At 43.2% G+C, this 22,221-nt stretch overlaps 1 long non-coding RNA gene across 1 annotated transcript; it reads right to left on the reverse strand.

Moving 5' to 3' along the window:
• Positions 1-441: 441 nt before the first annotated feature.
• On the reverse strand, positions 442-20,309 carry LOC141125778 (uncharacterized). Its single transcript, XR_012241391.1, has 3 exons — positions 20,291-20,309; positions 1,946-2,076; positions 442-780 (listed from the first exon to the last, which is right to left on the reverse strand). It is a non-coding gene; the product is annotated as an uncharacterized lncRNA (long non-coding RNA).
• Positions 20,310-22,221: the final 1,912 nt, after the last annotated feature.

Consider the following 22,221-nt stretch of genomic DNA (forward strand, 5'->3'; position numbering starts at 1 on the left):
CCTCCACTTTTTCCAATCGGGGAACCCTTTGCATTTACTGAGAAAAATGCAAGACACTCTCTGATCGGGTCACTCCAGCCACCATTTTTGCATGGCACCTGGAAGATCGCGGCCATCACTGTACTGTAGTAGCTTGGGCTTCTACAGTGATTTACAGCTTCCACAAGGGCCAATCGGGTATAACATATGCATGCTTACATTGTTGGTTATGACTAAGCACAAGATGTGTGAAACATGTTAACCTTCCCTTCATTCCTGTGACTGCATCTGTCTGCATTACAATAAATAAGTATTTATTGGTATCTCATTGTGGTGTGCGGCTGCCTTTTCCAAGTTTCCATGCTTAAAAGCTGGCCATATGTATCTATGCAAAATATATCATTGTTGGAGTACAGCTTCAAACAGCCCTTCCAGTAATTAAGGAGAAGGAATGAAGTTATTGTACAGCTGTGTATCACTGTGTGTATGGTTCTGCTGTATGTTGCATACAGAAAAAATTTCCTTCATCTTCTTCTTTCATTTCCTTAATTGTAAGAAAATAATTTGTTCCAGATCCCGATCCACTGAACCTCTCTGGGACTCCAGAATATCTTTCAGTTGCTTTAATAATAAGAGGTTTTGGTGTCTGTCCTGGTCTTTGTTGGAACCACATTAAAGGGGTCACCTTTACTCCAGAATGGTAAAGATCTTGTCTGGACGTACATGAAATGGTGAGAGTGTCTCCCGGTGATTTCACAATGTATTGTGGTGTCTGAGTCAATACAACTTCACAACAGGTATCTGATAAAATAAAATTTATACACGTTACACAAATGTGGATGGTGAAGATTGCATGTTCATATCTCTATACACTTAGCAAATGCAAGTCAGAGATTTTAGTTTACAAATGCAGGTGTAAAATAATGATGTAAATTGTATATAACTCACGGTTGTTTAACCCCTTTCGTGCCTAAGGGTAAAACAAATATTAATGCCTAAGCCTAATTTTGCAACTTTGATATGTGTTAGTAAAACTATACATATCATCACAACTACTTTGTGTATCCAGGTGGATTATACCTCATTTTGTTCATATTGGGCTTTTATTTGGTGGTAAATGGTAATTGATATCTCCAGATTTATTTTTTTTTATTATTATTTAAGAAAAACTGGCCCAAAATAGTTAAAAAAAAACCTACCACCAAAGAACAACCCAAAATAAATTTTCCTTCTCCTAACAGTATGTGTATGTTGTTGTTTGTACCCGTAGTACAACCCAGAAATAATATTGCACATTTTGCTTTTTTTTATCCTACCTAAAACACACCGACACTGACACTGATACTAATTTTTTTAAAAATCCTGTCCAAAAAACACAGACCCTGACTTTTGACCTTGACCTTTGACCCTGACATTGACCCAAACACTAACCCTGGGACTGTTCTAGATCAAACCTTGATCTAGGCTTTTTTTCCCTTTTAATTATTATTATTTATTTTTTTCTACACATACTTTTTTTTCTATCTCTGCAAGGACAGAGAAAGATACAATGTATCTGTCTCATCCATTCACAGAGACAGAAAGAACAGGGGTAGGCTTCACTGTGGCTGATCACTGTGATAGCCAATCAGAGAATATCACAGCAATCAGGTGACCCGACATCGGGCGTTCCGGGTCCTGATCGTTAGAACAGGGCCAGGGGCTCTCAGTGAGACCCCAATCTCTGTGCTGGGAGCACGCTGTGTGGTGTGCTCCCAGCACAAAGGGAGATATGCAAATATGCTGCCCCATGGAAAAGAAGCCCAGCCAGTGGGGCAGCATATTTGCTATAGTGTGACAACACCAAAATGTTATCAGTCAGTTTACATTTTCAAAGTTTTTCTTTAATCCCTAATGAGATCCTGTATTTTGTATACATGATATGTCACCTGTAAAATGAAATAAGAGCTATAATACAATTCCATACCTTGTATATAAATAAAAAATCCACAGAGCAGGTAGGTCACCAGAATCATCTTGATGTCTCTGGATCGTCACATACACAGATCAATTGTCTCTAGCTGTTTATATCACATGAAATCTCCAGGGAAATAACCTCTATGTAAAATAACAGAAATGCAAATGTTACTGTCATGGTCTCCTATATCTGCCCAGTTATAACCGACTGCTGTCACCCATATACAGAAATAACACATCACACAATTTAAAGCCAAACTCTGCAAAAACTCAAAATTCTCCCTCTCAGTTGGTCTGCACTCATACTGCAAGGATTAACTACTCATTTTTTCTTGGGGAAAGAGAAAGGAGAGAAAAGCTTTTAGGGGAGAGAAAAACTTTTGTTTATCTGATTCTCAGCTACTCTGGTAGACAGTATTCCCCCATGCACCAGTGCTGGACTGTCCCTTGGCATCATCAAGTCCAGTGCAGGGGTATAGAGCCTGCTTTGGTCTTGATGAAATCCAGATCTTAGACTGCTGGAGGTTTGGGGGAAGATGCTGTGGGGACCGGTCTCACAGTGCAGAAGAGCAGAGGATCAAGTAAGCACATTTTTTCTTTGCCCCCTAGACCTAAATGAGCAGTTAACTTTCAATACAGCATGTTTGTTCAGCAACAATTGGGTGAAAACAGGTGGCAAGGAGACGTCTCAATGACTTTTTGAAAAGTAATCTGAACGTGGATTGCTTCTCAGAGGAGTGGTGGGTATAGATGCACAGCCTTATTTTAAGAACCTGAACCACCTCACATTATATCACTCACATTCTCTGCAATCCCCTATCCCCATAGATAAATTAAAAGTTAGGCATACACTAGTTAGGCCTATTATATATAATTAAAATTGGCCAGTGACCGATCAGTTTTATGCCACTTTACCCTAACAGTCCTCTGTAGTACCTTAATGCTTGTAGTGAATCCCCAGTGTGTGCTCTCTGTCTCTAGGAAATTTGTGCCTGACCTTGCAATTTAAAGCTGAACTCCAGGAATTCTGTTATTTTGTAGAAACTGCAGGCATACCATGAGTTAAATCCAACGAGGCGCAAGCCACCTCATGGACTTATCTCTTTAATTTACATCTGAGAGGAATATTGTGCTCCAGGAAGATAACTTCTGGAGCTCCAATGCTGGATGCTCTGGTTTCAGTTTCTTCAAGAGCAGAGTCAATGGAACTACTATGCCCAGCGATACCACATATGTGTGTGTTATTTGTTTAGTAGGGACCGAAGTCAGTGGTGTGCATTCTGCTTTTTTTATTCTACCTAAAACACACTGACACCAACTGACACTGATGCTAATTAAAACATTTTTTTTAAAATTCAACTTAAATTATTATAATTATACAGAATTTATATAGTGCCAACATTTTATTCAGCGCATTACAACATAAGGGAAGACAGTACAATTACAATACAATTTAATACAGGAGGAATCAGAAGTCCCTGCTCATTAGAGCTTACAATCTAAGAAAGAGGGTCAAGGGATACAAAAGGTAATAACTGTAGGTGGTGAGCTGATGTAGAAAATAAAAGTACAGTTGTTAGGTGGGGGCAGAGTAAGCCTCTCTGAAGTGAAGAGTTTTTAGGGATCGTCTAAATGTTGACAGAGTAGGAGATAGTCGGGCCAACATTGTTCCAAGCTGCATATTTAATACCTCTGTAGACCTCTGTAGAAGCTGTAAATAACAGGAGTAGTCGAAGCTACTAGAGAGATGGCTACAATCTTCCAGGTGCCCTTCTGCATTTTAATCAAAGAGAGGCGCTTGCTCAGCACTGCCACAGGGCGTGAATGCAAAGCATTCTCTGATTGGATGAGGTGGAGACTGTGATGTAACTACCCCTTCTCTTCACTTGGTCCAATCAGAGAACCCTTTGCATTCACTCAGAAAAATGCAAGGAGATCACTCCAGCCACCAGCTTGGGCTACTGTAGTAATTTACAGCTTCCGCAGGCCAATCAGGCATGACATACAGTATGCATGCTTACGTTGTGCCAAGCTGGCCATATGTAACTGTTAGTGATGGACCGAACACCCCCCTGGTCCAGTTTGCACCAGAACTCCCGAACAGGAAAAAGGTTTGGCCCTGAGCTACGAACTCTATTAAAGCCTGTGAGACCCAAACATGAATAATCAAAAGTCCCCATTTTGAAGGTTTATATGCAAGTTATTGGCCATAAAAAGGGTATGGGGCCTGGGTACTGCCCTGGGAGACATGTATGAATGCAAAAATATTTTTTAAATCAATCTTTTTTAAAGGAGCATTGATTTTAATGATTCTTAAAGTGAAACAACAAAAGTAAAAAATGCCTCTAAATATAGTGTCTGGGGGGTCCCCTTAGTCTGCCTGTGAAGTGGCACATCTGTACCATGTATAGAACCTGCTGCAGCAAAATTAAATTTAAATTGACTTGCGGTTGCAAGCCATTGCCGGCAATACAAATGAAAGATTAAAAAGACAGCGTGGGGTCCACCCCATGCATACCAGCCCCAAAGGGGGCTGGTATGGATTTTAAGGGGAACCCCACGCCCAAATTTTAAGAAAAAATGGCATAGGTCCCTCCCCTAAAAATCCATACCAGACCTTTAGCTCTGGTATGGATTTTGAAGGGAACCCACATGCCAACATTTCCTAAATGTACATAATATAACTGGGTACTAACATTTATAGGTAAAGTTGATCCAGGGAAAATCCGATTGCCTCTCGGGGGATCAGGAAGGAATTTTTTCCCCTGCTGTAGCAAATTGGATTATGCTTTGCTGAGGTTTTTCGCCTTCCTCTGGAACAACTGTGGGTGAATTATTGTGTATATGGGATTTTTTTATTTTTTTTTGTGGTTGAACTGGATGAACTTGAGTCTTTTTTCAACCTGACTATCTACGTGTAACTATGTAACATTTAAAAAAAATGGCATGGGATCCCCCAAAATCCATACCAGACCCTTATCTGATCATGCGGCCTGGTATGGTTCCCCCTCCTGAACCATACCAGGCCTTATGCCCTCAACATAGGGGGGTGCTTTGGGGCAGGGGGCTCTGCCTGACAACCCTGGGCAGTGGTTGTGGGGCTCTGCGGGCAGGGGCTTATCAGAATCTGGAAGCCACCTTTAACAAGGGAGCCCCCAGATTCTGCCCCCCCATGTGAATGAGTATGGGGTACATTATACCCCTACTTTTCATCAAAAAAGTGTCAAAAATAAATAAAGGTATTAGATATTTTTTGACAATTCCTTTATTTAAAAAAAATAAAAAACAATGTCCCCAGATGTAGATCCATCACCAATCACGACTCCTGCCGCACAGCTGGACCTGAAAAAAAGAGAAAAAATGCTCCGCCCATTGGAAAGACTGACTGCCGAATACCTGCTCCTCCATCTGACAGTTTTTAAATAGGTAAAGGGCGGGGCCCCCTGGTAAAATCACCTGTTGCCCCCCCTCGTGACATCACCGACCAGTGCATGCTGGGTCGGTGAAAATCAATTTAAATGTATTTTTTTTTCTTTATGTCAGTGTTGCTGCAGCAGGTCCTATACACTTTACGGCGGCGGGTGGCGTGATTGACGATGGATCTACATCGGAGAACATTGTTTTTTTATTTTAAATTTTTTTTAATAAAGGAATTTCAAAAAACTGTCTCAGTCTGTATTTATTTTTGAAACTTTTCCTTTTACCTTATACTCATTTACATGGGGGGGGGGCGGGAGCTAAGGGCCCCCTTGTTAAAGAGGGCGGGCCCCCTTGTTAAAGAGGGCTTCCAGATTCTAATAAGCACCCTGCCCTCAGACCCCCACAACCACCGCCAAGGGTTGTCAGGAAGAGGCCTGGAATGCATTGTGAGGGACCCGACACTGTTTTTTCCCCAAAATCTTTCAGCAGGCAATTCTTTTTTACATTCAGCAGTCAGCGGGGAAGACCGCTAACAGTTGATGACTCATGCGTTGTCAACGACGCGGTCGCCAGCTTCCAGGCCCTGCTCTTTAACAGCCTATTGACTGTGCTCTCGGCCGCGCACAAAAAATTTGGTTGTTTGGCGAAGTTATGCTCGGCCCGAACCCCTTGCCCATCCCTAGTAAAAAAGTGTAAAGCTGTAAAAATGGACGTTTTTCACTGTCGGTTATCAGCTGTCAGTTTCCAGTTTTTTAGTAGGAATGGGCGAGCAGTTCGGGCCAAGCATAAGTTCGCCAAACACCCACATTTTTTGTGTGCTCGGCCGGATGTTCACCCGCTGAGCGCACAAAAAATGTGGATGTTTGGTGAACTTATGCTCAGCCCAAACCGCTCGCCCATCCCTAGTAAAAAACTGTAAAGCTGTAAAATAGATGTTTTTCACTGTTGGTTATCAGCAGTCGGTTTCCATATTTTTACTAGGAATGGGTGAGCGGTTCAGGCCAAGCATAAGTTTGCCAAACACCCAAATTTTCTGCGCACTCTGCGTTTTTATAATAATAACCACAGGAGACCCTCCCAAATGCCCACAATGCAGGAAAAACAAGTAAATTATTAACTATTTCTCAGACATTCTGTCAGAGAAGAGAGCGCAGTGTGCTTTAACTATGGATTCTCTCTCTGATTCTGTCTGTCTGTGTCTTTCTCTCTCTCTCTTTCTCTCTCTGTCTCTCTCTGCCTGTCTGTCTCTTTCTGTCTCCCTCTCTCTCTCTCTGTCTCTCTCTCTCTCTCTGTCTGTTTCTTTCTGTCTGTGTCTACTTCTCTCTCTGTATGCCTGTCTGTCTCTCTCTCTCTCTCTGTCTGTCTGTCTGTCTCTCTCTCTCTCTATCTGTGTCTCTCCCTCTCTCTGTCTGTGTCTGTCTCTCTCTGTCTGTGTCTGACTCTCTCTCTGTATATGTGTGTGTCTCTCTCTGTCTCTATCTCTGTCTGTGTCTGTCTCTCTCTCTGTCTGTCCTCTCTCTCTCTCTGTCTGTGTCTCTGTCTGTGTGTGTGTCCCTCTGTCTGTGCCTGTCTCTCTCTCTGTCTGCCTCTCTCTCTGTCTGTCTGCCTGTCTCTCTCTCTCTGCTGGTGTGTCTCTCTCTCTCTCTCTCTGCTGGTGTCTGTCTCTCTCTGTCTCTCTCTGGCTGTTTCTGTCTGTCTGTCTCTGTGTCTGCCTCTCCTTGTCTGTATCTCCCTCTCTCTCTGTGTCTGACTCTCTCTCACTCTCTGTCTCTCTTTCTGTCTGTGTCTGTTTCTCTCTCTCTGTCTGTGTCTGTCTCTCTCTCTGTATGCCTGTCTGTCTCTCTCTCTCTCTGTCTGTGTCTCTCTCTCTGTCTTTGTCTGTCTCTCTCTGTGTCTGTCTCTGTCTCTCTCTATGTCTGTCTCTCTCTGTGTATGTGTGTGTGTGTCTCTCTCTCTCTCTGTCTGTCTGTGTGTCTCTCTCTCTGCCTGTCTCTCTCTGTCTGTGTCTGCCTCTCTGTCTGTCTGTCTCTCTCTGTTGGTATCTGTCTCTCTCTCTCTCTGCTTGTGTCTGTCTGTCTCTGTCTGCCTCTTTCTGTCTGTCTCTCTGTTTATCCGTGTCTGTCTGTCTCTCTCTCTCAAATTCAAATTCAAATAAGCTTTATTGGCAGGACCAAATACATGTTAGCATTGCCAAAGTAGTTGAGTTTCTATAAGAAACTCTCTGTCTCTCTCTCTGTGTCTGTCTCTCTTTCTTAATTTGTCTCTACCTGTCTATATTTCTCTGTCTGTGTCTGTCTCTCTCTCTCTCTATGTCTCTCTCTGCCTGTCTATCTCTCTGTGTGTCTCTCTCTCTCTCTGTCTGTCTCTCTCTATCTGTCTCTCTCTGTCTCTCTCTGTCCATGTCTGTCTCTCTCTGTACGTGTCTATCTCTCTCTCTCTGTCTGTCTGTGTCTGTCTCTCTCTATCTGTGTCTGTCTCTCTCTCTCTCTGTCTATGTCTGTCTATGTGTGTGTGTGTGTCGCTCTCTCTCTGTCTGTCTCTCTCTCTGACTGTGTCTGCCTCTCGGTCTGTCTGTCTGTCTCTGTCTGTCTGTGTATATCTGTCTGTCTGTCTCTGTGTCTGCCTCTTTCTGTCTGTGTCTGTCTGTCTCTGTCTGTCTCTCTCTCTGTCCGTGTCTCCCTCTCCCTCTGTCTGTGTCTGTCTCTCTCTCTGTCTGTGTCTGTCTGTGTGTGTCTCTCTCTCTCAAATTCAAATAAGCTTTATTGGCAGGACCAAATACATGTTAGCATTGCCAAAGCAGTTGAGTTTCCAACTGTTTCCAACTGCTCCTAAACGTCCGTTTTTCAGCAGCAGTGTACTTGAAGGCTTAAAGTGGAGTTCCACCCATTTAAAAGTCAGCAGCTACAAAAAGTGTAGCTGCTGACTTTTAATAATCAGACACTCACCTGTCCCATGGTCCAGTGATGCGGGTGAAAGAAGCCTCGCTCCTCTCCCCCTCCTCTCTGCAGTGCTGGCATTCTTACTGTGAGCACCCGGCTGTGGCTTCACAGCCGGGTGCGCACTGCGCATGTGCAATCTGTGCTGCCTGCTGTGAATTGCTAGGCAATCTTCTGGGACATGTGATGTGTTCCAGAAGATTGCAGGGAGGGAGGGGGGAGAGGTGATCTTCCTTCCAGCGCAGTGGAGCCAGGGGAGGAAGTGGGAGCTGGGTGCCTCTAAAAACAGGGTACCCACTCCCCTCCAAAAAAATTACTGAAGGATTCTGTTCAGGATAGAGCAGATCTGCCTCAGGCTCTTTGCTTTGCTATAGATGACCTTATAGACTCCATGCAGCAGATCTCCCACATGGCTTTTTTGTCTGTGCACATGCACAGTATTTTATGGCAAAAATGCTGGTCAGCAGAGCTCCCTTGTAAGAGGATGCTAGCTGGTTTTTCTTTTCATGGAGAACATTTGTTTGGGGATGATCTTGATAAGTACATCCAAAAGATATCTGGAGGAAAGAGTTCCCTCTTTCCTGGGAAAAAGGTAGAAACACGGCCTCTTTTAAGGTGACATGTGCTAATTACTCAGTTTTTCAGGCCTTAGGCAGTTCCGACGGCACCAGGGATCTGCTGCCAAAGGTAAACAGCAGGGCCAGGGCCAAAAGAGGCCGTGGGTCCAAAAGTCTGCTAATACTGGCACCATACCTTCCTTGTGAAGAGACACCACCACTCCTGCGGGTGGGGGAAAGGTTGCTGCAGTTTGCGGGATTGTGGGGAATGCTAATTTAGGACAGGTGGGTCATCTCCACAGTGTCTCAGGGGTACAGGCTGGAATTACACTCTTACCCTCCTCAAAGATTTGTCAGGTCCAGCGTTCCCACAGACCTTTCAAGAAAGGGCTTATTACTCCAAGCACTAGACCATTTAAGGTGGCAGGGGGTGATCATGGAGGTCCCAGTTCCCGAAAGGGGAACAGGGTTTTATTCAAATCTATTTACGGTTCCAAAGTCAAATGGCAACATAAGACCAATTCTGGATCTAAGAGCACTGAACCATTATCTCTCAGTGCGGCCCTTTCAGATGGAATCAGTATGTTCTGTCGTGACCTCTCTCCAAGAAGGAGATTTTCTGGCATCCATAGATATTAGGGATGCATACATGCATGTGCCAATTTTTTTTTGTGCTTTGTCATAAAGGAACAACATTTCCAGTTTGTTGCTCTGCCCTTTGGGCTCGCAACCACACCCCAGGTCTTCACAAAGATCCTAGCGGCTGTACTGGGTGTTCTAAGATCTCGAGGGATCTTGATTGCAGGCTACTTAGATGATCTCCTACTCAGGGATCAATCGCTGCAGGTTTTGATAAGGAACGTTACCTTTATGGTCCAATTCCTGGAACATCTCAGATGGATCATAAATTCTGAGAAATTGGCCCTAAAACCAGTTGAAAGTCTGGAATAGTTAGGCCTTGTTACGGACACAGTCCAGGCAAGATTGTTCTTGCCTCCAAGAAGGGTCGATGCCCTAAAGGATCAGGTTCAGCAGGTAAGCCGAAAGAGACACTTATCTGTCCGACCCTGTATGAGTCTTCTGGGAAGGATGGTTTCCTCATTCAAGGCAATTCCATATGCCCAGTTCCATTCTAGGGCATTGCAGCAGAGCATTCTGTCTGCATGGAGCAGGAAGATACAGGCTTTGGATTCCTGCATGATCATAACCCCCAAGGCTCGAGGAAGTCTGGCTTGGTGGTTAGTAGACCAGAATCTGGTACAGGGAAGGTCTTTTCTTCCACTGTCGTGGAAGGTGGTGACCACAGATGCCAGTCCTTCTGGCTGGGGCACAATCATGGAAAGTTCCACAGTCCAGGGGAAATGGACTCTGAAGGAACAGGGATTTCCCATCAATGTGCTAGAGCTGCGGGCAATACACCTTGCGCTGAATTATTGGACGTCAAAGTTACAGGGTCACCCGGTAAGGGTGCAAACCGACAATGGCACGGCTGTGGCCTATGTCAACCATCAGGGTGGCACCAAGAGTCGTCTGACCCACATGGAGGTCAGTCATGTGTTATCTTGGGCAGAAAGGCATGTGCCAATGATGTCTTTTGTCCACATTCTAGGGGTAGACAACTGGAAGACTATCTCAGCCACCAACAGATACATCCAGGAGAATGGTCTCTGCACCCACAGGTGTTTATGCAGATTTGCCAGCGGTGGGGTACACCGGATGTAGACCTGCTGGCATCCAGGTTCAGCTGCAATATTCAGCAGTTTGTATCTAGAGCAAGAGATCCACTTGCGATCGGGATAGATGCTCTGGTAGTTCCCTTAACTCAGTTCTCTTTGATTTATGCATTCCCGAGAGGAGATGACATCAGTCATTCTGGTAGCTCCGGCCTGGACCAGGAGGGCCTGGTACCCGGAGGTAGTGGGATTAGCAGTAGGCAAGCCTTGGATGCTTCCGCTCCGGCTCAATCTACTGTCCCAGGGGCCTATATTACACCGGAATTTACGCTCGCTGAATTGGACGGCGTGGCTATTGAAGCCAGGGTGCTAGGAGATCATGGTATCTCAGGACCAGTGGTAACTACATTGGTAAATGCCAGAAAGGCGGTCATCAGGAAGGTTTATCACAGGGTTTGGAAGGCTTACATTGCGTGGTGTGAGGCCAGAAGTTGGCATCCTCGCAGATATTTGGTAGAGAGGATACTCTCTTTTCTTCAGTCAGGCTTAGCTAAAAGATTAGCCTTGACAACAACAGCTTTATCAGTGTACTTCCAGAAGCCTTTGGCTTCACATTCCCTGGTCTGGACATTTCTTCAGGGAGTAACTCACTTACTGCCTCCCATTAAATTACCTATTTGCCCTTGGGATTTGAATTTGGTTTTGTCGGTGCTACAGGAGCAGCCTTATGAACCAGTCAACTAAGTTCCATTAGTTCTTTTGACACGGAAGTTGGCTTTTCTTTTTGCAATTACTTCGGCTGGAAGGATCTCCGAATTGGCGGCCCTTTCCTGTAAGAAACAGTATTTGATTTTGCACCATGATAAAGTGGTGCTACGTCCTGTTCCGTCCTTTTTGCCCAAGGTAGTTTCTGAATTTCATTCAAATAAGGACATTGTTCTACCTTCTTTTTTCTCTCAGGCTGGCTTGCCAGAAGAGAAGCAGTTGCACCTTTTGGATGTGGTGCTGGCAGTCAGAGTCTACCTGGAAAAGTCTGCAAGCATCAGAAGTTTTGCCGGAAGGCCCCAAGAAGGGTCAAGCGGCTTCTAGGGTGTCCATTTCACTTTGGATTTGCCGGTTAATCATTCAGGCCTATGGCCTGAAAAGTAAAGTTCCTCTCTTTGGGGTTAGAGAGCATTCTACCAGGGGTGTTGGAACCTCCTGGGCTTTTCGTCATCAGGCGTCAGTGGCGCAGATTTGCAAGGCTGCTACTTGGTCTCCGGTACATACATTCACAAGATTTTGTCAGGTGGATGTTAAGGCAGCAGAGGACACGGCTTTTGACTGTAGTGTCTTACGGGCTGCTGTATAAATCTTATGGTGTTTTCATACAGTGTGTCTCCCTTCCCTCAAGGCTATTGCTCTAGGATGTCCCAGGTAGTAATGTATATGGCTGCTCTGTGTCCCGTGATGAACGAGAAAGAAAATTGGATTTTTTCTTCATACTTACTTCATACCTGTAAAATACATTTCTTTGAGTACATCACGGGACACAAAGGTCCCTCCCCTCTCTTTTTGGGAGTTCATTGCTTGCTATTAAACTGGAGTACTTCCTGTATGTGAGGGGTTATACAGGGGATCACTTCCTGTTTTTGGTTATTCTACCAATGCCCATTCACCTATAGGTGGCGCATAACCCAGGTAGTAATGTATTTGGCTGCTCTGTGTCCCATGATGTACTCAAATAAATGGATTTTACAGGTAAGTATGAAGAAAAATTAAATTTTTCTATGCCCCTAGACCTAAATGAGCAGTTAACCCTTTCAATGTGGCGTGTTTGTTCAGCAAAAATTTGGTGAAAAGGGTGGCACTAAGGCGATTCACACCTGTCAATCACCTCTGAAATGTGATCTGAACATGGATTGTTTTTCAGGAGAGTGGCGGTTTTAGATGCATATCTAAACTTTTGCCTTATTGCAAGAACCTGAGCCACCTCACATTATATGACTGACATTCTCTGCAACCCCCATAGATAAATTAAAAGTTAGGCATACACCAGTTAGGCCTATTATATATGATGAAATCTATCTGGCGACTGACCAGTTTTACACCTCTGTATTATAACAGTGCTCTGCAGTATTTTAACCCTTGTAGTATATCCCCAGTCTGTGCTCTTTGTCTCTAGTAAATTTGTGCTTAACCTTGCTATTAAAAGCTGAACTCCAAAAATTGTGTTCTTTTGTAAAAACTGAAGGCATATCATAAGTTAAGGCCAATGAGGTGCCTGCCACCTCATGGACTTATCTCTTTAACCACTTACGGACCGCCTGCCATCGTTTTACGTCAGTACTTTGAAGAGGGATATCGTTGTTATGGCAGCAGCTAGCTACCATAACCCTGGTATTCTTTTCAGATAAAAGTGGTCTCTGCGGCGGATTCGCCACAAAATCACTTTTATCAGCAGGGCCCCCCCCTCCCGCCGCGCTCCAGTGCCCTCGGTTGCTTACCAGAGCCGTTTGTAGCGGCGGAGGCAATCGGGTCCTGTGTCCTGTTAGGTATAAAGATGAGTGAGGGGAAGATGGCCCCCACCCGTCACCATGCCATTGCAGGGTGGAAGCGACCTCAAAACGTCACTTCCGCCCATAGCTCTTAAAGAGACATTTTATTTTTTCAAATGACATTTAATTTTTTTTTTTATTATTATTGCATTTTAGTGTAAATATGAGATCTGAGGTCTTTTTGACCCGAGATCTTATATTTAAGAGGTCCTGTAATGCTTTTTTCTATTACAAGGGATGTTTACATTCCTTGTAATAGGAATAAAAGTGACACATTTTTTTTTAAAGAACAGTGTAAAAATAAAACATAAAAGGTAAAATAAATAAGAAAAATAAAAATAAAATTTTAAACGCGCCCCGTCCCGCCGAGCACGCGTGCAGAAACGAACGCATAGGTGAGTAGCGCCCGCATATAAAAACGGTGTTCAAGCCACACATGTGAGGTATCGCCGCGATCGGTAGAGAGAGAGCAATAGTTCAAGCCCTAGAACTCCTCTGTAACTCAAAACATGCAACCTGTAGAATTTTTTAAACGTCGCCTATGGAGATTTTTAAGGGGTAAAAGTTTGTCGCCATTCCACAAGCAGGCGCAATTTTGAAGCGTGACATGTTGGGTATCAATTTACTCAGCGTAACATTATCTTTCACAATATTAAAAAAATTGGGCTAAATTTACTGTTGTCTTATTTTTTAATTTAAAAAAGTGTATTTTTTTCCCCTTGTAAGACCGCTGCGCAAATACGGTTTGACAGAAAGTATTGCAACATTTTATTCTCTAGGGTGTTAGAAAAAAATATATATAATGTTTGGGGGTTCTAAGTAATTTTCTAGCAAAAAAAATGTTTTTAACTTGTAAACACCAAATCTCAGAAAGAGGCTTGGTCCTTAAGTGGTTAATTTACATCTGAGAGGAATATTGTGCTCCAGGAAAATAACTTCTGGAGCTCCAATGCTGTATGCTCCGGTTTCAGTCCCCTCAAGAGCAAAGTCATGGAACTGTTATGCCCGCTCCTCCCCTCCTGCTGCTGCTACTATTAGATCTACTCTAAGTACATTGTCACTACTTATAATTGCTAAATGCTGGGCAAATCCAACTTAAAGTGGTTATAAACCTCAGGCATGAAAAATGAACAAAGCATATTCCTCTGTAGTGTGTGCTTGTTTCAATTAACCACTTCAGATCCGCGCAATAGCCATTGACATTGTCCCCTGCACGAGTGGCCTGCGCGCCCCCTGCAGGCCTATGAGACTCGCCTGATCACAGATCAGAGTAAGGGGTCGATCCGACCCCTTACCACGTGATCAGCTGTTAGCCAATGACAGCTGATCATGTGATGTCAACAGAGCTGGTAATCGGCTATTTTTTCTCCTCGCGCTGACAGCGCTGACGAGCTGCTGCAGATCCTCAGTGCCCACCTGTGCCCCCTGCCAGTGCCACCTAGCAATAGGCAGCAGTGCCGTCCACCAGCATCACCCATCAGTGCCCACAGTGCCATCCATCAGTGCCCACAGTGCCACCCATCAGTTTCCACAATCAGTGCGTCAACAACAGTGCTGCACATCAGTGTCACCTATCAGTGCCCATCAGTGTCACCTACCAGTGCCCATAAGTGCCCATCAGTGCCGCCCATCAGTGCCCATCAGTGCCGCCCATCAGTGCCGCCCATCAGTGCCACCTATCAGTGGTACCTATCAGTGCCCATCAGTGCCAACCATCCGTGCCACCCATCAGGGCCCATCAGTGGTTATCAGTGCCGCCTTATCTGTGCCCATCAGTACCGCCTTATCTGTCCCCATCAGTGCCACCTTAACTGTGCCTATCAGTGCCTATCAGTACCACCTTAACTGTGCCTATTCGTGCCCATCAGTGCAGCCTATCAGTGCCCACCAGTGCCGCCTCATCAGCGCATATCAATGAAGGAGAAAAATTACCTGTTTGCAAAATTTTATAACAAACTATGAAACATGATTTTTTTTTTTTTTCAAAATTTTCCATCTTTTTTTGTTTGTTTAGCAAAAAATAAAAATCCCAGCTGTGATTAAATACCACCAAAAGAAAGCTCTATTTGTGGGAAAAAAATGATAAAAATTTCATTTGGGTACAGTGTTGTATGACCGCGCAATTGTCATTCAAAGTGCGTCAGCGCTGAAAGCTGAAAATTGGTCTGGGCAGGAGGGGGGTTTAAGTGCCCACTAAGCAAGTGGTTAAGAGCACTGCGTGTAATTTCTGTTGGCATCTGTGCTCCTTTGCTATCAGCCTGAGTCACTTCTGACAAGTTTTCATGACACCAAGAGAAAAATGGTGACAGGGGAGTGACCTCTAGCTGACTGAATGTCTCAGTTCTGTTCCTGTATGTTCTGTGAAGGGGGGCATGTCTCTTCCCTCCAATCAGCTCTTAGACCTCTCGTCACTGAGCTCTGCAAAGTATAACTTCAGCTCTCTACCCCCCTTTTTTTCTGACAGCTCAGACAAGCTTTATTATTAAATTCTGGACTTTGAACGGATGTAGAGAAGAGAATACTACAGATATTTTTTAGGAGGATTTGTTTCATCTCTGTGTATCACGTGAGGACAGTCCCCTCACAGGGTATATTTAAAGGGTTTATAACCCCTTTAAGCAAGATACTATATGAGACAGGCTCCCTTTTCTAAATTTTCTGCTGCCTAGAAAATAACAGGGCACTTTATCTAAAACATTAGGGTTGACAAGTACGGTATATCTTTTCACTTCACATTTTTTATTTCAGAAATTATAACTTTTTTTTTTTTTGTCTGCAGTTCCTTTATGCAAAAAACACACATGGCAATACAGAAAAAAGATTCTTCATTTTTAATGCAATACCACCATCTTGTGTATATTATTAATAATGGTCTAACATTAAATTAATGTGTAATGTATTCGTTTTGTCCCACCTATATACATTTCTCCTTTTGTGTAATTGTTTCAAGGGCACATAAAGCCCCCCTTTTTAAATTGCCAATATATTAAATATTGCAGCCTCCTTCCCATATTCTTATCCACAAATTATATCAATTTGTACCTGAAAATAAAGTGAGGTAGACACCTAAAACATCAGCCCCCCCCAATGATATTTTAGTTTAATGCCCTGCACACACGGTCGGACACATTGAACAGACATTCCGACAACAAAATCCATGGATTTTTTCCGACTGATGTTGGCTCAAACTTGTCTTGCATACACATGTTCACACAAAGTTATCAGAAAATCTGATCGTTCTGAACGCGGTGACGTACACGTACATTGGGACTATAAACGGGCAGTAGCCAATAGCTTTCGTCTCTTAATTTATTCTGAGCATGCGTGGCACTTTGTGCGTCGGATTTGTGTACACACAATCGGAAATTCCAACAACGGATTTTGTTGTCGGAAAATTTTATAGCAAGCTCTCAAACTTTCTGTGTCGGAAATTCCGATGGAAAATGTGTGATGGAGCCTACACACGGTTGGAATTTCCGACAACAAGGTCCTATCACACATTTTCCGTCGGAAAATCCGACCGTGTGTATGGGGCATTAGACTGAATCTAGGGGCTTAAGACCCTATTGTATATTTTTTGTATGTTATAACCACTTGACATTCGGAAGAACATGACCAGGCCATTTTTTTGCAATACAGCACTGCGTTATTTTAACTGACAATTGTGCGGTCATGCAACACTACCAAAATAAAATTAATATCCTTTTTTCCCACAAATAGAGCTTTCTTTTGGAGGTATTTGATCACCACTGTGTTTTTTATTTTTTGCGCTATAAACAAAAAAAAAATATTTTTTTTTACTTTTTGCTATAAAACATATCCAATAAAAAAAATTGAAAAAAATCAAATTTCTTCATCAGTTTAGGCCAATATGTATTTTGTTTTATGTTTTGGTAAAAAATGATTTTGGCAAATAAAAACAAACATGTTTTTGGTAAACAAAAATCCCAATAAGCGTATATTGATTGGTTTGAACAAAAGTTATAGCGTTCACAAACTATAGTATATACAGGTGATACTCGAAAAATTAGAATATCGTGCAAAAGTTCATTTATTTCACTAATGCAACTTAAAAGGTGAAACTAATATATGAGATAGACTAATTACGTGCAAAGCAAGATAGTTCAAGCCGTGATTTGTCATAATTGTGATGATTATGGCTTACAGCTCATGAAAACCCCAAATCCACAATCTCAGGAAATTAGAATATTGTGAAAAGGTGCACTATTCTAGGCTCAAAGTGCCCCACTCTAATCAGCTAATTAAGCCATAACACCTGCAAAGGGTTCCTGAGCCTTTAAATATTCTCTCAGTCTGGTTCAGTAGGAATCACAATCATGGGAAAGACTGCTGACCTGACAGTTGTGCAGAAAACCATCATTAACACCCTCCATAAGGAAGGAAAGCCTCAAAAGGTAATTGCAAAAGAAGTTGGATGTTCCCAAAGTGCTGTATCAAAGCACATTAATAGAAAGTTATGTGGAAGGGAAAAGTGTAGAAGAAAAAGGTGCAGAAGCAGCAGGGATGACTGCAGCCTGGAGAGGATTGTCAGAAAAAGGCCATTCAAAAGTGTTGGGGACTTTCACAAGGAGTGGACTGAGGCTGAAGTCAGTGCATCAAGAGCCACCACACACAGACGGATCCTGGACATGGTCTTCAAATGTCGTATTCCTCTTGTCAAGCCACTCCTGAACAACAAACAACGTCAGAAGCATCTTACCTGGGCTAAAGAAAAACAGACCTGGTCTGTTGCTTAGTGGTCCAAAGTCCTCTTTTCTGATGAGAGCAAATTTTGCATCTCATTTGGAAACCAATAACCCAGAGTATGGAGGAAGAATGGAGAGACACACACTGCAAGATGTTTGAAGTCCAGTGTGAAGTTTCCACAGTCTGTGTTGATTTGAGGAGACATGTCATCTGCTGGTGTTGGTCCACTGTGCTTCATTAAGTCCAGGGTCAACGCAGCCATCTACCAGGAGATTTTGGAGCACTTCATGCTTCCTTCCGCAGACAAGCTCTATGGGGATGCTGACAAAAGCACCAAAATCTGGTTCAATGACCGTGGGATTACTGTGCTTGATTGGCCAGAAAATTTGCCTGACCTGAACCCCATAGAGAATCTATGGGGCATTGCCAAGAGAAAGATGAGAGACATGAGACCAAACAATGCAGAAGAGCTGAAGGCTGCTATTAAGCATCCTGGTCTTCCATAACACCTCAGCAGTGCCACAGGCTGATAGCTTCCATGCCACGCCACATTGAGGCAGTAATTGCTGCAAAAGTGGCCCAAACCAAGTACTGAGTACATATGCATGCTTCTACTTTTTAGAGGTCCGATATTGTTCGATGTAGAATCCTTGTTTTATTGATTGCATGTAATATTCTAATTTTCCGAGATTGTGGATTTAGGGTTTTCATGAGTTGTAAGCCATAATCATCACAATTATGACAAATCACAGCTTGAACTATCTTGCTTTGCATGTAATGAGTCTATCTCATATATTAGTTTCACCTTTTAATTTGCATTAGTGAAATAAATGAACTTTTGCACGATATTCAAATTTTCCGAGTATCACCTGTATACTGGAATTTTTATTTATTTATTTTTTTATACTAGTATTGGTGGCGATCAGAAACTTATAGTGGGACTGCAATTTTGTGGTGGACAATCAGACACTATTTGACACTTTTAAAACTTTGTGGGAACCAGTGACACTAATACAGTGATCAGTGCTACAAATAGGCACTGTCACTGTACTAATGACACTGGCTGGGAAGGGGGGCAATCAAAGGATTAACTGTGTGCCTAGCCAGTGTTTTTGTGTACTGTGTTGGGTGCTTTTACTAAGGGAAATTATGGATTTTATTCACTGCTTTACAGGTACTCAAAATCCATCACTACCCCCCTGTCAGTACGGAGCTCTTCCTTGTTTACATAGGCAGAGCCCCTTTCTTTGTCTCTGCCCAATGATCGGCGGGTGCCGGTGGACATCCAGTGCCCGGCACCCACAGATCGGCTTCTGCTGGTGGGTGTGTGGACCCCCTAGGCGGAAGTGCAGAATCACGTATATACTGTACATGCAACCTGGCATTTATTTTGGATGAACCACATCTTTTATGGGTCTTCAGAGCTTTGGACAATTTAAATGATCTGTCTGGTTGTCCTGTTGGCTAGTTTTAATCTTTAGGTGTTGCATTTCTTCTATTTAAACATTAAACACTGTAAATAACTGTGTATTTGTTTTATTATAATAATGTAATTTTGTTCTCCTCTTTATACTTTGGGCTGTAGGGCTGGAACAGATCGTTAGAAAACTGGACATGTTCTGCTACTGCAATGTTTCACAGCAAAGTAAATATAGTATCTTAACCACTTCAGCCCCGGAAGATTTGGCTACTGAATGACCGGGCCATTTTTTGCGATTTGGCACTGCGTCGCTTTAACTGACCATTGCGTGGTCGTGCAACGCTGTACCCTAACAAAATAGACGTCCTTTTTCTTCCACAAATAGAGCTTTTTTTGGTGGTATTTGATCACCTCCGCGCTTTTTGTTTTTTGCGCTATAACGAAAAAAAGAGCGAAAATTGTGAAAAAAATCAATATTTTTTACTTTTTGCTATAATAAATATCCCCCAAAAATACATTAAAAAACTATTTTTTTTCCTCAATTTAGACCGATATATATTCTTCTACATATTTTGGTAAAAAAATCGCAATAAGGGTATACTGATTGGTTTGTGCAAAAGTTATAGTGTCTACAAAATAGGGGATAGTTTTATGGCATTTTTATTATTAATTTATTTTTTTTATTAGTAATGGTGGCGATCTGTGATTTTTATCGTGACTGCGACATTATGGAGGACAGATTGGACACTTTTGACACTATTTTGGGACCATTGTCATTTATTTATTCATTTATTTTTTAATTTTATTTTTACATATTATATATTACATTCCACATAGAGCATTTATCATACTCTTCATAACATCTCTTACACCTTATCACATCCCCATATCTTCAAATTATAACAACATTATACATTACATATTCAATGCTACTCAATCTTGTCTACTCAATACAATAAGCATATATAATTTCCTTTTTTCTTTTCCTAGCCCTACCCCCCTCCCCCACCCTCTAAAGCCAAAAAAAAAAACAAAAAAAAACAAAGGGAGGGGGGATGGGGGGGGATGCCCCCTCCCCATTCCCAATCGATCTCACATGACCTACCTCTCTTGTTCTCCCCTTCTATAAGTTAAGTAGGGGGCCCATATCTTCCAATATTTCTCATCCTGTTCTTTCAACATCAGAGTCAAATTCTCCATTTGTTGTATTTCTGCAATTCTGACCCACCACTGTGCTCTAGTCGGCGGGACTGTACTTTTCCACAGGGCCGGAATACAGGTCCTCGCTGCCGTGAGAAGATGTTTAAGCAGGGAGTTTTTATATTTTTCCACCAACATGGGGACATCATTTAATAGGAATGCTGCTGGATTTTCTCCAAGAGACACACCTGTAATGTCCTTAACCGTTTCCTCAACCATTTTCCAAAATCCCCTAATCTTCTCACATTCCCAGAATATATGCAACATCGTGCCCTCTGACTCCATACAACGCCAACATACACTTGGAACCTGTGGGAATATTTTATGTAGTGCAGATGGTGTTCTGTACCATCTGGTGAGGATTTTATATCCTCCCTCCTGATACCTGCTTGCAACTGATGTTTTATGAGTAGATTTTAAAATCTTATCCTTCTGACTTTGGGAGAACGTTATCCCCAAGTCTCTTTCCCATGCTTGAATAAAATTAAGATCTTGAGGTGCTTCCAGGCTCGTTAGTACCTCATAGAAATATGATAGGGAGTGCCTCTTTCTCCATCTAGACATATCTGTTCAAAGCCCGATCAGTGCTATAAAAATGCACTGATTACTGTGTAAATGACACTGGCAATGAAGGGGTTAAGTGTGTCCTAGGGAGTGATTCTAACTGTGGGGGGGCTGGGCTACAAGTGACACGACAGTGATCACTGCTCCCGATGACAGGGAGCAGTAGATCTCTGTCCTGTCACAAGGCAGAACAGGGAAATGCCTTGTTTACATAGTCATGTCTTCGTTCTGCCTCTCCGTGAGACGATCACGGGCACCCAGCGGACATCGAGTCCGCGGGTGCGCTTAACGGAGCATGCGGCAGGGGCGCGCGCCGGCACGGTGGCAAATTCAAAGGGACGTACAGGTACGCCCATTTGTGCCGCCGTGCCATTCTGCCGACGTAAATGTCCATGCGGCGGTCGGCAAGCGGTTAAAATTTTATCTTTTCAATTAAAAATTTTCTGCACAGGGGGGCGGAGCCGGCAGCCAGAGCGGATGATAGTGTGAGGAGAGAGCTCTGACACAACGGCTTCTATAGAGCGGCTCACAGCGACACTACACGCTTCAAAATACATCCACAGAGAGGGGAGACTCAGAGGAACACAGCGGTTAAGATGAATAAAAGAAAAACGAGAGAAGGACCGAAAAAATTGACAGACTTTTACCCCCTCACGGCCGGGCGAGATTTCCAAGATGGCGCCCGCTATGAGAACAGAAACTCAGCATCCCCTGCACACTCCTGCAGCCATCCGTCGCCATCCTCGGGTGAGTCTAATCTCACACAGTATCCACAAACATCCTCACCCTCTGACAGCCCTGTTAAGCAAAAAAGAAGGATTGGGGTGGAGGAGGAGAATCAGGATGAGGCAGGGTCAGAGGGAGACACAATGGAGGAATCATCCTCTCACAGCCAGCAGTTAGATGCTTTTCCTACTTCAGGGCAGCCCATCCTGGATACCACGATGAAGGAAATGTTACTGACTCTCAGGGGGGCCCTCCAACAGGACATGTCTGCATTTATGCATACTACAAAAAAAGAACTGTCAGCGTTTGGTAGCAGAGTCAAGTATGTGGAAAAAAAAATGGAGGAATTTACATTTGCTCATAATGAGCTGGTGGATGCTCACTTCGATGTATAAGATGAGATCAAAGCTATGCGCCTAAAAATGGCGGACATCGAAGACAGGGCATGCAGGAACAATATAAAGTTCAGAGGGATCTCTGAATCGATCAGACCAGCAGAACTCACTGCGTACCTCCAAAAGCTCATGACCACGGTTCTGCCATCTC

The sequence above is a fragment of the Aquarana catesbeiana genome, linkage group LG01, assembly GCF_042186555.1.
Source record: "Aquarana catesbeiana isolate 2022-GZ linkage group LG01, ASM4218655v1, whole genome shotgun sequence".
Classification (NCBI taxonomy): domain Eukaryota; kingdom Metazoa; phylum Chordata; class Amphibia; order Anura; family Ranidae; genus Aquarana; species Aquarana catesbeiana.